Source organism: Lepidochelys kempii, chromosome 2 (genome assembly GCF_965140265.1).
Source record: "Lepidochelys kempii isolate rLepKem1 chromosome 2, rLepKem1.hap2, whole genome shotgun sequence".
NCBI classification, from domain to species: Eukaryota; Metazoa; Chordata; order Testudines; family Cheloniidae; genus Lepidochelys; species Lepidochelys kempii.
Genome location: NC_133257.1, coordinates 199,749,260 through 199,767,917, shown reverse-complemented (window position 1 = coordinate 199,767,917; position 18,658 = coordinate 199,749,260). Strand labels below are relative to the sequence as shown.

General features: G+C 45.1%; 1 protein-coding gene across 11 annotated transcripts in view; it reads right to left on the bottom strand.

Annotated features, from left to right (window-relative positions):
- THRB (thyroid hormone receptor beta) overlaps positions 1–18,658 on the bottom strand; it is a 296,012-nt gene that overhangs the window by 121,811 nt on the left and 155,543 nt on the right. The window lies entirely within an intron of this gene.

Here is an 18,658-nt window from a genome sequence, read left to right as displayed (position 1 = left end):
CACATGAAACAGAAAAACAAAACAATAGTTATAAACAAGAGCCAAGATTAATTCCTTTCTTTCCTTTGAAAGAAATCAGTACTCCAATACAAATATCACTTGGAGCAAGCCAGATGCCACAATAAAAAGATGTAGTATGCACCAAAAATTGCTTAGTGTTCAAACAGGCATAATAAAAACTGAATAATGATCCTGAAATAGAAATTTAATCCTCAGTGAATAATCCGTAGTTTAACTGGATAGAAACTAAATAAAAAAGTAGTTAAGTCATTTTGTCCACATACAGCTCACAATACTGTAATAAAATTTTGTCTTAGATTTTTTGTTGTTGTTGCTTATGATAGATCTAGATGGAAAATTACCTTTTTTTGCCAACGCATATTTTCTTCTCTGCTTAGGCAACCTGAAAGACTTCCTAATTCAAAAACTTTGTCCACTGTATAAAGGTCAGCCTAGCTTTTGGGGTTAAAACCATGGATGAAGTAGAACCACATTTTAAAACCTGAATTATTGGTTTGGCATATCACGGGGATAAGGACAAACCTTTCAATATCCAAATGATGATAGATCATATATTTCTTACAAGTTTTAATCAAAATGTGTACACTTGAGTCCATAATGTCAACACTAGAGGGTAAAGCAATGGCGCAAAAGTCACAGCTTCAGCGTTGCCTGGTTTGCTGCTAATAGGTTATACTGAATTATACTACTGGGCTTTAGCTATGTTTGGGCATTAATTCTGTTGTACATTTAAACCATGCCATGAGTGCTAACAGCATATGGATAAGTACTCTTTTTTCGGGTCTGGATAAATCTAAACAAATGGTTTTGGTTTTTTTTGCTCTGCTTTTCAGTGTGAGTTGCCATTCTCCTGAACTAGCACATCACTAACCGCACCATAACTCATTTACGTTGACTCACATCCATTGCCAGTTTCTCAGGATCTGTCATTTTGATGTCTACTGCCTCCTTTTTAGGGTAGTTTAAAGATCCATAACTCTCAGGGTAAATACATTCATGTGTTTTATACAAAAAGCTTGCATAGCACTTCATACAGACTTTAATGAAATAGCTGTAATTCATAACTCTTGAGAACTTTTCTGAGCTGGGGAAAGTAGCAGTTACTTAATACAGAATTGCCTGTCTGTGTCCTTCTCTCCCCGTATCTGACCCGCTCTTGTTTAGGACCTAGGTTGAGGAAAACCCAACAGAAGCTGGCTGGCCTTCCTTTTTAAAAAAAACACCCCCCCCCAAACCTACCCTATAATTACACCTTGAACAAGAAAAAGAGGAGAACCATACATGTGGAACTGAACCCACCGACTGGAATGGTGCCTGCAAACTAGCCACAGGGAAAAAAAAAGTAAGAAATAACTCACCATGATAAATTGTTATGAAGGGAAGACAATTTGATAGCACCTCTCAAGTCAACAGTCTTAGAGAGCCCATATTCTCTTCTCCAGTCTGTTCTTTACTCAGTCCTCCACCCCACACAGGGGAGAAAATAAGGAGGAAAACGAAGCCAAGGGACTTCAGTGATTGTGAAATAAACAATCAGATCTTCTTGTGCCAACACTTCTTTTAAAAACATTCACTAATAAAGCTCCCAGAGGCCAGCAAGAGGCAGAAACATCAGCACACCGTGCTGTTACAGCACATTTAATACAATGTTATGAGACACTTCATACCTTTCCCTTCATTGCTGAAACTCCACCCCTTTCCTCACCACAGTTGAGGCCAAATTCTGCTCTTTGTCACCCTCATACAATCCCATTAAGTCAATAGCTAAACGATGACAAAATCTGCCTCACTGTTATTAACAGCCTTGGCCTTTTTCAAAGTTTTTGCAGCATCTCACTTCTGCCCCTTTCCCAATCCTAATGCAAGGGGGACATCAATCTCCAGAATTGCTAATATGAGTTACCCCCTTAGTCTGTTTTGTAAAAAAACAATCAGTTAAGTAGGAACTGGACAGTGCTGGGATAATAAGCCTTTTAATGTCTAGGCTGCTAGTTTGAAACAGCCCAGGTCTGTAGGGACTGATAGTCATTGCCATCTGATGACAATTCAGTGATCTATATGACTTAGTTGACTTAGTCCACTTCTTTAGTTCAGTTCTTAGTGGGCAAGTGTTGACAGTACAAAAACCACCACCAATACTGGCATAAATTCATGATCGCAGCAGAGGCCACCACCTGAATGAGTCTGGCGACTTAAGAGCCTCTCCTGGAGAGTAGTGAAGGAAGATTCCCTCCAATATGAAGAATTTTGGCTACCAGAGCTAAAGGATAAAGCTATTAATTAGCTCTGTTCTTCTGTTTACCTAGAAACTCATTATTCAGCCACCCACTGGCATATTTTCTGACTCACTCACTCATGTTTTCACATGAATTTAATAATCCTGAAATGTGAAAAGTCATGCAAGACTTTTTATTAAGTAAGAATCCACATCCCCACACACAGACTTCCTCTTCATGCAATACAGAAGACTGGTCACCCCTGAAACCCTAATAGCAGTAGGGAGACCAACAATGAAAAAACAGCATTGTTCCTAACTCTCAGCTGTTTCACATATTTAACCCAAATTTCCATTTCCCTTATCCTCATGTTTATACATGTTAGTATGATTGGTTAATGCCAGATTATAAAACATTAAGGATATTCAAATGTATTCTTTACATATAATGGATTTTCTTGATTGGGGTGGGCAAACTTTTTGGCCTCAGGGCCACATCTAAGTGGGGAAATTGTATGCAGGGCCATGAATGTAGGGCTGGGGCTGGGGATTGGGGTGCGGGAGGGAGTGCGGTGTGCAGAAGGGGGCTCAGGGCAGGGGGTTGGGGTGCAGAAGGGGGCTCAGGGCAGGGGGTTGGGGTGCAGGAAGGGTGTGGGGTGCAGGGTGCATCAGGGGGCTCAGGGCAGAGGGTTAGGGGGCTCAGGGCAGGGGATAGGGGTGCAGAGTGTGGACTCCAGCCTCACACTGCTTACCTCAAGCGGCTCCCGGGTGGCAGTGACACGCAGCGGGGCTAAGGCAGGCTCCCTCCCTGCCCTGGCCCTGTGCCGCTCCTGGAAGTGGCCAGCATGTCTGGCAGTGGCTCCTGGGGTGGGGCAGAGCAGGCTGCTCCGCCGTGTGCTGCCCTCACCTGTGGGTACCATCCCCAAAGGTCCCATTAGCCATGGTTCCCTGTTCTCAGCCAATGGGAGCTGTCGGGGGTGGTGCCTGAAGGCAAGGGCAGCACATGGGGCCCTCTGCCTCCCCTCCCCAGACGCAGCAGGGACATGGTGCCCGCTGCTTCCAGGAGTGGCATGGGGCCAGGGCAGGCAGGGAGCCTGCCTTATCCCTGCTGCGCCATGGGGCTGGCAATCCCATGGGCTGAATTGAAAGCCCTGACAGGCCAGATCTCCCTCCCCTGTTCTAGATCATGTCTTGTTAGTCCATCTCGTTTTGAGTAATTTTGTTGTGTTTTGACAAAGTATTTTCCCATTTGTGCCCTTAAGATATTTAACAACATGTAAAATAGATGTCACCAACCACAAAAAAGATTATAAACCAGGGGTGGGCAAACTTTTTGGCCTGAGGGCCACATCTGGGTATGGAAATTGTACAGCGGGCCATGAATGCTCACAAAATTGGGGGTTGAGGTGTGGGAGGGAGTGACGGCTCTGGCTGCGGGTGCAGGCTCTGGGGTGGGGCCATAAATGAGGCGTTCAAGGTGTGGGAGGGGGCTCTGGGCTGGGGGAGTGAGGGCTCCAGCTGCGGGCTCTGGGGTGCAGGAGAGTGGAACAGAGGGGTTTGGAGGGCAGGACTTGGATCAGGGCTGGGGCATGGGCGCTTGAGGGGGTCAGGGGTGCAGGCTCTGGGCAGCACTTACCTCAAGCAGCTCCCGGAAGCAGTGGCATGTCCCCGCTCCATCTTCTACGTGGAGGCATGGCTAGGCAGCTCTGCACCCTGCCCCGTCTGCAGGTGCTGCCCCTGCAGCTCCCGTTGTCCACAGTTGCTGGCCAATGGGAGCTGCAGGGGTGGCACTTGGGGCTGGGGCAGGGTGTGGAGCCCCCTGGCTTCCCCTATGCATAGGAGCCAGAGAAGGAACATGCTGCTGCTTCTGGGAGCTGCACAGAGCCATGGCACACGTGGAGCGGGGCAAGCCCTAGACCCCACACCCCAGCAGGAGCTCAAGGGCCAGATTAAAATGTCTGGAGGGCCGGATGCAGCCCTTGGGCTGTAGTTTGCCCACCCCTATGATAAACCATTTAGAAATCAACCACATGTGCTCTTAGGCCAGGGGAGGGCAAACGATGGCCAGCAGGCTGGATCCAGCCCATCAGAGCTTTCAATTTGGCCCGGGAGATTGCTAGCCCTGGGGCACAGCGCACCCCTCCTGTACCCCAACCCCCCACCCCAAGCTCCCTCCTGCACACCGCACCTCCTCCCATACCCTGCACTCCCTCCCGCACCCCAACCCCCTGCCCCAGACCTACATTCATGGCTCTGCGTGCAATTTCCCCACCCAGATGTGGCCCTTGGGCCAAAAAGTTTGCCCACCCCTATCTTAGGCCAAGATGGTCACTGGCTCGAAGTACAGCCATGCTGAGGAGCAAGGAGTCATCAGCGGCTCTCCTCCCACCTGCACCACCTGTTTGGATTGCCACTTTGGACATAGGGGAGGCTCTGCAGGGCTGTTACTCTGCCCACGAGCGAGTGGGTGAGAAGCAGGCTTGGAAGAGAATGGGGGAAGGTGCTGGTAGAATAGGGGAAGTAAACTGTATCCTGTAAAGGGCTAAATAACTTCCTTTGCCCCAGGAGCAAGGGAGAACAGGGAAGGAACGGTGAGTCACAGTTCTTTCCTAGAGCTGGCTGCTCCTGAGGTGGTGCAGCTACGGGCTGCCACCCAGTTCAGGGCTAGATGTTAAATCTCCATTTGAAGGTGCAATTGGTATGTTTTGTTAAGAGCCTGATAGCTCCGGACACAAACAACTTTTTCTTTTATAAAAACTAAAATGAGAAGGCAGCTGAGTGAAAAAACATCCAGTTATTCACTATATACTTACAGGTACCTTTCCCCTTCTCACTAATTTAGCGAATTTTATAGCCTGAATTTCTAAGAAGGCAGAGCACCTTGCCAAATGTTCTTTACCTGGCTATTTTTGCATTCGTCTCCCTCAAGCAGCACTGCTGTATCATGTATCAAAACAACCACTTGTGAGGATATGAGAGCCTGCTAAAAAGTAAAGGTTACCCATAGCTACAGCAATTTGAGCCCTGACTAGAATTTACAGCTGATTTTCCTGGAGTGCCTTTCACTTTTGAGTTTGCTATAAGGCTTTACTCTCCTTTCCCCATGAAAAACTCCAAGTCCGACTTCCTTTCCCTACACTCACATTGAGTGACCTTCCGTCTGGTGAACAGAGCTGAATAGAATTCCTTGACTGATCCTTCCCACTGGGGCTCAGTGTGGGTTTCTGAATCAAGGCTAGCCCTGCAGTTGTAGGAGCTAGTTGTAGCAAAGTGAAGACTGACCAGCATGGTGCCTCCTGCTGGTCGTCTTGGGAATTAGCTATCTAGCCTACAGAGCGCCTCCTCCTGGCCAGTGTCTCACCTGCCTTTGACACCCATGTCCCTCCCAGACCCCAGTGCCCCTTTACCTTGGGGTGCTGCCCCCAGCAGTAACCCACAATCTGGGTCTCCCCTCCCAGGGGAATCCCTACCTTCTATCCCCATCTTGCCTCAGTGGCTACTGCCAGTCATCATCTAGCCCCCACTCACTGGAATAGACTGCAATCTATAAACCACTTGTCATGGGCAAGGGGGTTTTGGATCTGCTGCCTTTCCCTGCAGCCCAGTACCTCTCTTTAGGCCTTGCACAAAGCCTGCAGCCTGGGAGGTTGCCAGGCTGGAGCTCCTCTTGCCTTTCCCCAGAACTTCTCTACCTCTAGTACCCTGCTCCCAGGTCCTTCTCTCTTCACCGCTAGAGAGAGACTGACTTAGCCACTGGTTCACAGCCCTTTTATAGGTCCAGGTGTGGCCTGATTGGGGCATGGCCCCAGCTGTGGCTGCTTCCCCAATCAGCCTAGCCTTTTCTCTCCAGAGCAGGGTAACTGCCCCGCTACACTAGTGACCAGAGTTGAGAGTTAAACCAAGGTCTCTAGCACTGAGCCCTTGCCACATGGGCACTGGCCTGTTCAGCTTCCTCCTTTTTATTGTTAATTTCACTTGATATGATTCTGATATCATATTCCTATGCTTTCCCTGCCCGACCCCCCCATTAACCTGTTTTTTCCCTGTTTCATCACTTTTGTTTATTGCCCCTCAGCAAGTTTCCTGACACTCACTTAACTCAAGAGTATCTAGTAACTCAGCTGTCACCCTTTCTGACCACTTAGTACCATTTAAAGTGAATTACAGTGCGCACAGCATTTAATTCTCTTCTTCTTGTCCAAGATCTCAGAGGAGGGACAAAGTTACCACCCATTTGTTCTTAGATTTTGTTTTCATCAAAAACTGCCAAAAGATGTTTTTCCTGCAGTGACAACAAGCCAAGCAAGCAATACTCCTGACTTCTCCTGATGATGTTCACAAATCTATGATAGGCTGTTAACTCTGAAATTCAGGGCTGGGCCAGGAACATTTAGAAGAATGCCAAAATAGCAGAAACAACTGACTTGCTCAAGAAATTAAAGCTCTTCTATCTTCCAGAATTCTGGTGAAGAAAAGGGAGGGAACCAGAGAGACTCAAGAAAAATGGACAGAAGCCCAGCTTGAAGGTTTAAGCCAGAATGGTTGGTGAGTAAACAAATGAAGGCTTTATTACAGGCTTTCATAAGCAACATTATAAATACTACATGAAAAAAGTCAAGCCATTTAGATTTCAAGCACCAAGATAGGATTTACTCTAGAAACAGAATTTTGTTGGTTGATATCTCTTCAAACATTTCAGCTGAACGTCAAAACTTTAGGACAACTTTACCAAGTGAGAATACAAGGAGCTGTTGACAACTACAATATTCAAACATTTAATCAAATGTAGAGCGCAATAGGGAAAGTGCTGCAGTCTGTCCACACTGATAGCTGCAAGCAAACTGGCGTGTCCACATTTGCGGCACTCGCAGCAACTTTGGGAGCGGTGCATTTTGGGCAGCTATGCCACAGAGCACCTCTTCCCATTCTGGCACTGTGGCTTGTGAGAAGGGGGGGGGGTGCGGGGCATTCTGGATCCTGTCCCAATGCCCCGTGATGCATAGGTTCGTATCGCAGCCATCCCTGTGCTTCCATCCACAATTGGCACCATCTTTCAACATTTTTTGTACTGTGCGCTATGTCTTCCCTTTCAGTCTGCGGGAGTGGACCCCAAACTGCTGAGGAATATGCTGACGAGTCTCGCCAGCACATCACGTTTGGCAGTCGAGTTATTCCTTAAGCTCCAAAGTGACAGTGAGGACTCAGACGATGATATCGATGCGAGTAACACATACAACACGAGATTGCTTGTGGCATTCACGGACATGCTCACCACTGTGGAATGGCGCTTTTGGGCTTGGGAAACAAGCACTGAGTGGTGGGATCACATCGTCATGCAAGTCTGGGATGACGTGCCGTGGCTGCAGAACTTTCGGATGAGAAAAAACACTTTCATGGGACTGCGTGAGGAGTTCACCCCCACCCTGCGGTGCAAGGACACAAGATTGAGAGCTGCCCTGATGGCGGAGAAGTGGGTGGCTATTGCAATCTGGAAGCTGGCAACTCCAGACAGCTACTGATCGGTTGCTAACCAGTTTGGAGTGGGGAAGTCGACCATTGGAATAGTGTTGATGCAAGTTTCCAGAGCTGTTAATAGCATCCTCCTCAGAAGAACCGTGACTCCGGGTAACGTACATGACATTGTGGATGGCTTTCCACAAATGGGTTTCCCTAACTGCGGAGGGGTGATAGATGGCACGCATATTTCAATTCTGGCACTCGCCCACTTAGCCTCGGAGTACATTAATCAGAAGGGGTATTTCTCTATGGTTCTCCAGGCGCTTGTGGATCACCATGGGCGTTTCATTGACATTAACGCAGGCTGGCCCGGAAAGGTGCATGAAACATGCATCTTTCGGAACACTGGCCTGTTCAGGAAGCTGCAAGCTGGGACTTTTTTCCCAGACCAGAAGATCACCGTAGGGGAAGTCAAAATGCCCATTGTGATCCTTGGAGACCCCGCTTACCATTTAATGCCATAGCTCATGAAACCCTACACAGGGAGCCTTGACAGCAAGGAGCCGTTCAACAACAGGCTGAGCCGGTGCAGAATGACTATGGAGTGTGCTTTAGGCCATTTAAAGGGCTGCTGGTGCTCTCTGTATGGGAAGCTGGACCTGGCCAATAACAGCATCCCCGCGGTTATATCCACATGCTGTACCCTCCATAACATTTGTGAAGGGAAGGGTGAACGATTCACTCAGGTATGGAACTCAGAGGTTCAACACCTGGAGGCTGAATTTGAACAGCCAGAGAGCAGGGATATTAGAGGGGCCCAGGGCGGGGCTGCAAGGATTAGGGATGCCTTGAGGAAGCAATCTGAGGCTGAAAGCCACCAGTAATGTCTGGTGCCCTGCACGGGAATGAAGTGCAGTGGTTCCAATGTTAGTAGGAATCTGTTTGCGCTACAATGACTTGCAGTGCCTGTTGCTTTCCTGGGCTAAGGTATCTTTTACGTTATGCAATAATAAAGAATGTTTTCAAAGCAAAAAAATCCATTTAATGAAAAGAAAATGCATTTATAGAAAAGAAACACAACTGCTTGGGAAACAGAAAGGGCAAGGGGGTGGGGTGGGGAACGGTATGCATATGTCCTGTTATCATACTCAGCCTTCCTGTCTGGAGTGTTGTGCAATGAGTGCTCCACTTCAGGATGGCTATACTGCATGCTGATGGGGGTTGAGTGCAGTGGGTAAGGGTCATAGTTTTCAGGGCTGGGTGGTGAAGCTTCAGGTGTTGGAGGCAGCTGGTAGAGATAAGAACCCGGATGTTGGGGAAAGTGGGTTGGCGGTGACATGGGGGCACAAGGGAAAGAGTTTTGGGACAAGGGCTGGGGGAGGAAAAGGGGGAGGGATGCGGTAGTGCTCTGTCTGCATGGGCATGGCTACGAGAGTCTAAATAGAGTCCGCTTGGCGCTCCATGATGCTTATCAGCCACTCTGTGCTTTGGTGCCAATGATCCACATTCTGCTGGTGGACCCTCCTTTCACTCTTCCTCCACTCCTGCACTTTTTGATTTTCATTACTTGAATGCTGCATGACTTCATGCAACATGTCTTCCTTGCTTCTACGTGGCCTTTTTCTGATTCTTTGGAGTCTTTCAGCCAGTGATAACATGGACGGCTGAGATCTCAAGGTTGCATCTGTAAAGGCAAAATGCAACACTTATCAGAGGCAACATTGTTCACACCAGACAGATCAATGATTCCCCTGTACTTAAGGGCAAGAACAGTCTACACAATCACATAATTTGCCTGTCCCAAAGCGAGCGCACATAACCCCTGGAAGCCCCAAAATGGTGAGTAAGCACAGGGTCAAGGGGGACAGATTCTTTCATGGCTGTACTTTCCTCTGGGTTTCTGTGCCTTGGGGAGAGCCAACCGCTACAGGGGGCCCCTATACTGAACACTGTCCCCACATTTTCCACAGGAGTTCATCCTGGAAGATATCTCACTGCTGAGGGTGACCTCAGAAGCAAGGGAGGGTCTTCTACTGCAATGCAGCTTCCGCCCTGGCCCATATGCAGCTTGCCTATGTGCAGCAATGGTGCGCTGCCCCTCACGGCACCGTGGCGTGGACAAGGACCACAGTGGCCTGACTGGGACAAGGACCACAGTGGCTCGCCCACAAAACCTGCACAAGCGCATTGCCCAAGTTCTGGATGAGACCTTTGAAGAGATCTCTGAGGCCGATTACCGTGATGTGAGAGAGCACATCAATGCCCTATTCCACATCTAGGCATGCATGCAGCCCTAACCCTCCTTGCCCCAAGAGCCTGCACCGAATAACTTCCTTCCCAAAATAAAAGCCACTTACCGGGAACCTCCTCTGGTGTCTGTCCTTCTCCAAGCACTGGCCGCTGCAACTGGCTACCTTCCTCCTGGCTTGAGAACAGCTCCTGGCTGCATGCATCTAGGGATGCCAGGGTGTCTTCCTCCACCTTGGCACCCTCGCTCCCGCTTTGTTCCTCCTCCTCCTGCCTTGTTGAACTGGTCTCTGAAGTGTCCATGGTGGTACTCAGAGTGGAGGTGGGGTTTCCCCCAAGTATTGCATCCAGCTCTTTGTAAAAACGGCAGGTCGCAGGGGCAGCACCGAAGTGGCTGTTTGCCTCGTGGGCATTGCAGTAGGCATTTTGCAGCTTCTTCACTTTAACTCTGCACTGCAGTGCGTCCCGGTCCTGGCCGCTTTCCATCATGTCCCTTGATATCTGTCCAAAGGGATCGTAAGTCCTACGGCTGGAGAGCAGCTGGGACTGGAGAGCTTCCTCCCCCCAAACACTGATGAGGTCCAGCACCTGGCCATGGCTCCATACTGGGGATCGCCTGGCACGTGGAGGCGTGGTCACCTGGATAGACGTGCTGAGAGCACTCCACGCCCAGCTGAGCAAACAGGAAGGGGATTTTCAAAATTCCCAGAGAATTTAAAGGGTGGGTCTGACGGTTGGTCACCTGAGGGAAGGGCAGTAGAGTTCAAAGTGATGACCAGAGTGGCTAGAAGAGGCACTTCTGGAGGCGGATCAGCGTGCACTAACAGACCAGGGCATCCACACTGGCACTGCGGCGCTCCAGAAGGGGCACACAAAATGTTATTCCACTCGCCGAGGTGGAGTACCAGCAGTGCTCTAGCTGTGGAGTCAGAGCGCTCTACGTGCCTTGCCAGTGTGGACGGGTGGTGAGTTAGAGCGCACTGGGCTACTTTAATGCGCTGTAACTCACAAGTGTAGCCATGCCCTTAGTTTGCACCACTCTGGCATGGTAAAGAGCCTTAATTGACTAAGAATGGGGACAATTAACTGACAATGGGAACATTAGCAGCCTGCCTGCTTAGCTGTTATATTTCTGCTCTGCCTCAGGGACAGAGTCGGCTTCACGCAGCCCAGGTTACAGCAACAGCGAGCGAGAGGGACAGAGTGAGACTCTCTCACTCGTTGGTAACACAGGCATGGGCCCAGCCCCATCTGCTTAACGTCTCTCCACGGAAGCAGGCGTGCACACCCAGCCTCCCTCCTCTCCTCCATGGTGATCTGCTCTCTGCTGCCGGCTACTCCCAGCAGACGCACTGGAGCTGCCAGGGAAGGGGCACAGATTTCCCCACAGATTTCTTTGCTCTCCCATTTTTCTGCGGGGAGCCAAGAAATCTGCAGAAGATATTAATTCTGTGCCCCCACAGGGGCACAGAATTCCCCCAGGAGTAAATGGAGTGGAGACTGTATGGGTTAGAGGACTGTGAACATCTTATTCCTCCTGCAGGAGGAATGTCCTATGTCCCCCATGCAAAGCCCACTTACCCTGCCTTTGTTGAGGGGAGGTGACTATCACACCCAAGCAGGGGCGGCCCTAGACTAGCTGCCAGCAAGGCGAACCAGGCAGTTGAAGCCCCGCACCACCAAACCCCAAGGGAAGATCTAGGCTGAGGTTTTTGGTAAACTGGGAAACATTTTGCCCCTTTTTTCCTTTTAATGTTTTTTAAGCATTTTTTCTTAAACAGAGTTTTAATTATTCGGTTTGTCTATCTGTCCAACCAATGTTTCTGAGATCAGATAAAATAGAGACATGAAATTTTCAGAACAGATTTGTACACAACAGCTAGATGATATTTTAGTCCAATTTCAAATAAAATGCATTAAAATGTCAATTATAATTTTTATTATTACAAATCCAAAATCATCCATTACTCTATCCTGCTTTAACTGCCATTACCACCACATCAATGTAGAAAGAAATAAGAAAACTCTTTGATGAACTTTAACCTGTATTTACAAAACACTCTGAATAAAAAACACTCTGTGCTCTTAAAACATGACTTTTTTTGCTTTAAGTTTTGAAAATTCAGTCACTAGTTCTTTTAGATCCAGTTTTCCAGCTATTTCATGCTCTATTGACATTGTGGCAAGTCCAACAAGTCTCTCTTGCACCACTGTTGAATGCAGATATGTTTTTATCAATTTTAACTTTAAGAAGCTATGTTCCCCATTAGCTATGGAAACTAGCAAAGTTAAAAGAATGCGTAGAGCTATAAAAATGTTTGGAAAACTGTCTGTAAGTTTATTTTCACAAACAAACTTCAGTACTTCTTCAGGAGTGGAATGTTTCTTAAGTCGTCTTGAAAAAGCCTGAAGCTCACTACACAAATCTGTAGCATCAATGTCTTTTGAATTTTCATGAGTCAATGCCGACTCCAGTTTTATACAAAATTCTCTTATCTCTTTTACAAGCTGTGGATATCATATAGAAAGCCAAATACTGACTCTAGCCGCTGCGTCTGTTGAAATCTTTCATCAATCAATGAACAGCAGTATCAAGGACTGCGAAGTAGAAATTCGCTTTGAACCTTTGTTTTGGGTTCTGAATGGGTGTGTCTCGTCCTTCATACAAAAACTGCTGTTTCTTTTGCAGAATGTGAACTGGCTCTGGGTCAAATTCTGTCAGAAAGTCTATTTCTTCAGCAAGCTCAAGAGAATCTACCAGTGTTCTTTCGAACCCTTCATCACTTCTGAATTCCTCCAGAATATTTTTAGTTTGCTGCAGTTTTTGAATAGCAGAATGTATGTTCAAATTCTTTTCCTGAAGCTGCTTACTAGTGAGGTTAATCTCGAAAAGAAAATTATTCCATAAAATGAGTAAAGTAACAAATTTGAACTTTGAAAGGCCATTTGCAAGAGCTTCTGCATCTGAACGTGCCGTATTGCCAGATGATCCAGTAAAGGTAGTATCATCAGACATTTCAATTAGGGCATCATAAATGTTTCCAAGTTCATAGCAAAGAGGCTTCAAAACATCAGTGTGACTCTCCCATCTGGTCTAAGTGGTTTCACAGTTAGAGAATTCACATGGCGAGTCAGAATCTCCCAACAGCGTGTTGAGTCTGAGAAAAACACATAAACACGTTGCACCGTGTCAAAGAAACTGCTTGCCTCCAAACAGCATCTAGCAGCATCACTGACAACCAAATTCAGAGAATGCACACTGCAAAGAACAAAAAAGGCCCTAGGATTGATTTCCATCATTCTCCTTTGCACACCATTGTCTTTACCCTTCATATTACTCCCATTATCAAACCTTGGCCACATAATTTTTCAACCGTAATGACAGTGTTTCAAGCTCTTGTAGAATAGTTTCAGTCATAAATGCTCTAGTTGTCTTCTTCAGTGTCTTTTCTGTGGATGTGAGCTACCCTCATCTCAAAGTGATATACCTTCATCTTGATGTTCCAAACTGCTTCCCTGTGTATGTGAGCTAACCTCCTCTCCAAGTAAAATTCCTTCATCTGGATGCTCTGAACTGCTTCCATCTTTATTTGGATCAGAAAGAAAATATTTCAGGAAGGATCCCTGCTGTTTTGTTTGGTCCTTTTCCTTCTCAGCCTTTCATTTATGATACTCAGCTCCTGAGGGTTTTCTTTTTCTTCTTTTTGCCATGGGGCATTTGAATATTGTTATGTACTGTGCTCCCAACTGCAAGCATTATAGTGTTGAGGATGGCTGACACACCACATGGTTGGTGATTTAAACCACATTGCAGCCATCCCAACAAGTCTTTTCACTGCTTAAAGTGACATACACTCACTTGCCTATTAAAACAGTTAGTTACAGCGTTTACACGGAAACAAAATTACCTTTTTTGACATTATAACCCAACACCGGTTGTTTGGAAAGTAACCCCCTTCCTCACGGTTAACTGCTTGGAGTGTGACATCATCACTTTTGTAGTCTATTAAGCTTTAATGCTGTTACTTTTCTTTCATGGACCTTATTTATTACATGTGAACCAGTTATAACAAAGAAAAGTTCATAATTATTGTCATAAATATAAAGGGAAGGGTAACAAACTTTATTTATGCAGTAAGATAAAATCCCTCCTGGCCAGAGGTACAGAATCACTTACCTGTAAGGGGTTAATCAATTCAATTAACCTAGTTGGCACCTGACCAGAAGGACCAATGGGGAAAGAAGATACTTTCAAATCTGCGGGGGTGAGGAGGTTTTGTTTGTGCTCTCTTTGTTTGTTCCCTCTCGGGAGAGAGAGAGAGAGACTACACAGGTAAACCATCTCTTGAAAAGATACCTTAAAATGATACATCTAAAATTACAGAAATTGTAAGTAAAGGCAAGGAAATGCATTAGATTATCTTTTGTTTTAGCTTGTGAATTTTCCCTATGCTAAGAGGTAGTTTTATTCCTGTTTTTTGTAACTGTGAAGTTGAGTCCAGAGGGGAGTACTCTGTGTTTTAAATCTTTTATGACCCCGTAAAGTTAACTTCCATCCTGATTTTGCAGGTGTGATTCTTTTACTTTTTTCTTTTTAATAAAAGTTCTTCTTTTAAGGGCCTGATTGATTTTTAATGTCCTAAAAACCCAAGGGTTTGGTCTGTGCTCACTTTGTTAACCTATTGGTTAGTATATTATTCTCAAGCCTCCCAGGAAAGGGGGTGAAGGGGCTTGGGGGATATTTTAGGGAAATAGGAACTCCAAGTGGTCCTTTTCCTGAATCTTTGTCTAAATCACTTGGTGGTGGCAGCAATACCATCCAAGGACAAGGAAAGGATTTGTGCCTTGGGGAAGTTTTTAACCTAAGCTAGTAGAAATAAGCTTAGGGGGTCTTTCATGCAGGTCCCCACATCTGTACCCCAGAATTCAGAGTGGGGAGGGAACCCTGACAATTATACAGCCCGATGATAATGCTAAGGTTTAATAACACTTAAAGATACTCACATTTTGGATGTATAATGCTGAAAGATATTATTCTTTATTCTTTGGCACAAAGAAACAATTTTCCACCGTATTTGCACAATTCTTAACCATCTACCTGCGACATGTGTTAAAATGACCATTTGACATGTATCAACTCATAATATCTCCACTGTACATGACTTTCCGGCTATGTGACCTTGATGTAAATTCGAGTTAGGTGTTACTAGCATTGCAGCTCTTGCCACTGGCAGATGTGTTTCACTGTGGCTGAGTTATTGCTTATCAAAATTGCGCAGTGGGTCATCTTGACCCTACGTCGCAAATTGGAAAAAAAATTATCTAAAATATTATTTATTTCTGCAGTAAAAAAGATTTGACATATTAATAAATTCTCAGAAACGTAGAGAAATGAATTATAATTCATATTCCCTCCGTACGTGCATGGGAATTGAAATAATAACATCTTCATTATTTTATTTGTATTTTTTTCATCTTTTTCATTTTTCTTCTTTTTTTTTTTTAAATTTGATTTTTTCCTCGAATTTGGCGCCCCATTTAACTTGGGACCCTAGGCGACTGCCTAGTTCGCCTATATGGACGGGCCCCTCCTGCACCCAAGGCGTAGTGCTGGGGGTCACTCACTATGAATCATCAAGCAAAAAGAGTCTGAAATATCTCTGTGCAGAGTGTTAGAAACATTCTGAGATTCAGCCTAGAATTTCTGAATATCTTCATTTTTAACAATGAAACATTAATGATTGCATCCTGTCTCCTGAATCTTCCTGCAGCCCAGGACATGCTCATTACTCTTCCAAGTTATATTTCCTAACAGCTAAAAATAAACAGACACCCTCAGCTATTCTGCCTGCTCATTTCCTCCAGTCACCCAGAAACACACCTGCAAAACAGGAACGCTTTCCACAGTGCCAAAAATAGAAAAAAAATGAGCCAAGAAAAACCTCAAAATATAAAATTAAAAAAGGAATAACTTCCTTTTGGATAAATATAAAAAAACTAGTTTGAAGTTTAAAGAATCTGAATTTTTGTACCATTTTATACAAATGCAATAGACATAGCAAAATGTGAATTTTAAAATTCTTGTAGAACTCTTGGTCCCATAAATCACACCATGAGATCTGTTTACTGCATACTGGATATAACTGGAATGAAACAATGGTTTCATATTTTGAAATGACATACAAATAGCATATATTCTACATTAGTTTTTATTTAAGTTAGCATTATATCTTAGACATATTTGCTCCAAAATTTTCTAGCTGTAGACTTTTTTATTTAAAGCTACCGGTCCATTACAGGTTTAAACAGTCCATATAATCATATGTAAGTAGAAGCCATCAGCAAAATGCTGCTTGGCAAGGGGTAGCTTAAACACTGATGTTGCAATATTATTTTGCTTTTCCTATATCAGGAATGAATCACAGAATCACAGAATCATAGAATATCAGGGTTGGAAGGGACCTCAGGAGGTCATCTAGTCTGACCCCCTGCTCAAAAGCAGGACCAATCCCCAATTAAATCATTAAATCATTGAGTATAGAAATGAAACTATACTCAAACTAAGCATATGCTCATAGTTAGATAAATGTCAGTCATTATTTAGCATTATTAATCTAAGGACTCTTTAGCATTCAACAAACTATGGGTCTAATCCTAAAAGCTTTACTCACATACATAATCGTTTCTCATTCATATATAGAGCTAAGTGAAGAACTGATTTTTGGTTTGCTGGCAGTTCTAATAAATTGGTGAAAAAAATGGTTTGACCCAAACCGAATGAGAAAAATTAAAATGTCAGTGAATTGAAAGAGGTGACAAAAGCTTTGTTTCGGGTCAAATTAAGCAACCCAAAATGAACTGTTTAATTTCATTTCCTAACACTTGTTAACATAAAAGCAGAGGAAACAAAAGCCTAGATTCCCAAAATGGCTGGAGGAAAAGGAGATGGTGGTGTTAGTGCTGCTTCCTGGTTATGGGCTATTCTGGGGTGGGGCTCTCTCAATCTCTCCTCTTGAAGCTGTGCCGTATTGTATAAAATACTTGAATAGTCACGGGACCAGACAGAGTGAAAATGACTCTATAATCCAGGGGCCAGGGCACTCCACTGCAATGCGGGAGACCCTGTTCCACAACAGACAGAGGGGGGAATTGAACTTGGGTCTCCCACATCCCAGGAGAGTACCCTCATCACTGGGATAAAGGTTATAAGGCTGGTGGTAGCACTACCATGGCCTTCTACTCCAGCCATTTTGTGAATGGCACCTAAGTTCCGAAAAAAAAAAAAATATTGGCCAAAACAATCAGCTGAATTTGTGACTGGTTTCAGGTTGACTGAAACTTCATTTCTCAGTGAATAAACCATTTGTCCAAAAAATTTCACTCAGCTCTACTCGCGTAATCCCACTGGGTTCAAATAGACTTCTTACATGAGCATGGATAACTCACAGCGGGTAATTGTTGCAGGATGGGAGTCTATGATTCTGGCTACAACCAGAAGTGGAAATATGAAAGTACCCAGACAAAGCTATTTGGGCCATGATTGGAACCAAGGACAACTGGAAATTAAATAAAATCATTCTCAAAAGATTACCATCCCAATGTCTAGCTAAACCAAAGGGTGTTTGAACAAGCATCAAAAATGCTTGGCTGCTTATGTTGGACTGTTGACCTTTGGCTGATGCTAGTTAGAACATGGAACCAATGCATGCATCCATTTCCAGAGATTTACTATTACTTTGCACTTATATACAGCCTTCTATCCAAGGATCACAGAGTGCCTTTCAATCTTTAATAAATTTAGCCTCAATATACCTACACACTTCTAAGATTAGCATTATTTTACATCTGAGAATATTCATGCAATGGGACTACTTGGTTATGTGTTTGCAGGGTTGAGCCCCTAGTGACTAGTGTTTGTAAAATCAGGTAGACGTGAGATTAAAACTCGGGTCTCATAATTCTCAGTTTTATATCTTAATCCTGCAACCAGCCTCCCGGACAATAGCACACAAAGTATTGCCCTAATAAACAAAGTGAATGGGAAAAAATTCTACTGATAAAAAAATGGTGGGGGGGAGGAGGCAGGCAGAGATGTTTAAAATTATTGGTTTATTTCTTCCTGTTTGTAGCACAAATCAATAGAAAAGATGATGCAATGGAATTGGCAAATGAAAAGAGCTTCTGGTCCTGCCTTACATCTAGGTCTTAATATGCTTTGACCAAGGCAGCTACATGGTCCAGTGGTCTGATCACAGGGTTAGGGGCCAGGAATCCTTTAGTGAGCTTTCATCTGAGCTCTGCCACTGACTACCAATGAGGTCTTGGGAAAATCATATAAGCAAACTGAGGCAGGGAAGTTATCTGTCAACCAAGGTCAATAAAACCTGCTTCAAATGGATGTTGCGAGGATTCATTAATGTTTCTACAGTCCTTGGAAAAAAAGAAGCACTATTTGTTGGGGCTAGCTCTGAAAACATCCACTCAATGTGCAGCATCAGTCAAAAAAGCAAACAGAATGTTGGGAATCATTAAGAAAGGGATAGATCAGTGGTTCTCAAACTGTGGGTCAGGACCCCAAAGTGAGTCATGGCCCTGTTTTAATGGGGTTGCCAGGGCTGGTGTTAGACTTGCTGGGGCCCAGGGCTGAAGCCAAAATCTGAGCCCCACTGTCCAGGGCTGAAGCTGAAGCCCAAAGGCTTCAGCCCCAGGTGGCAGGGC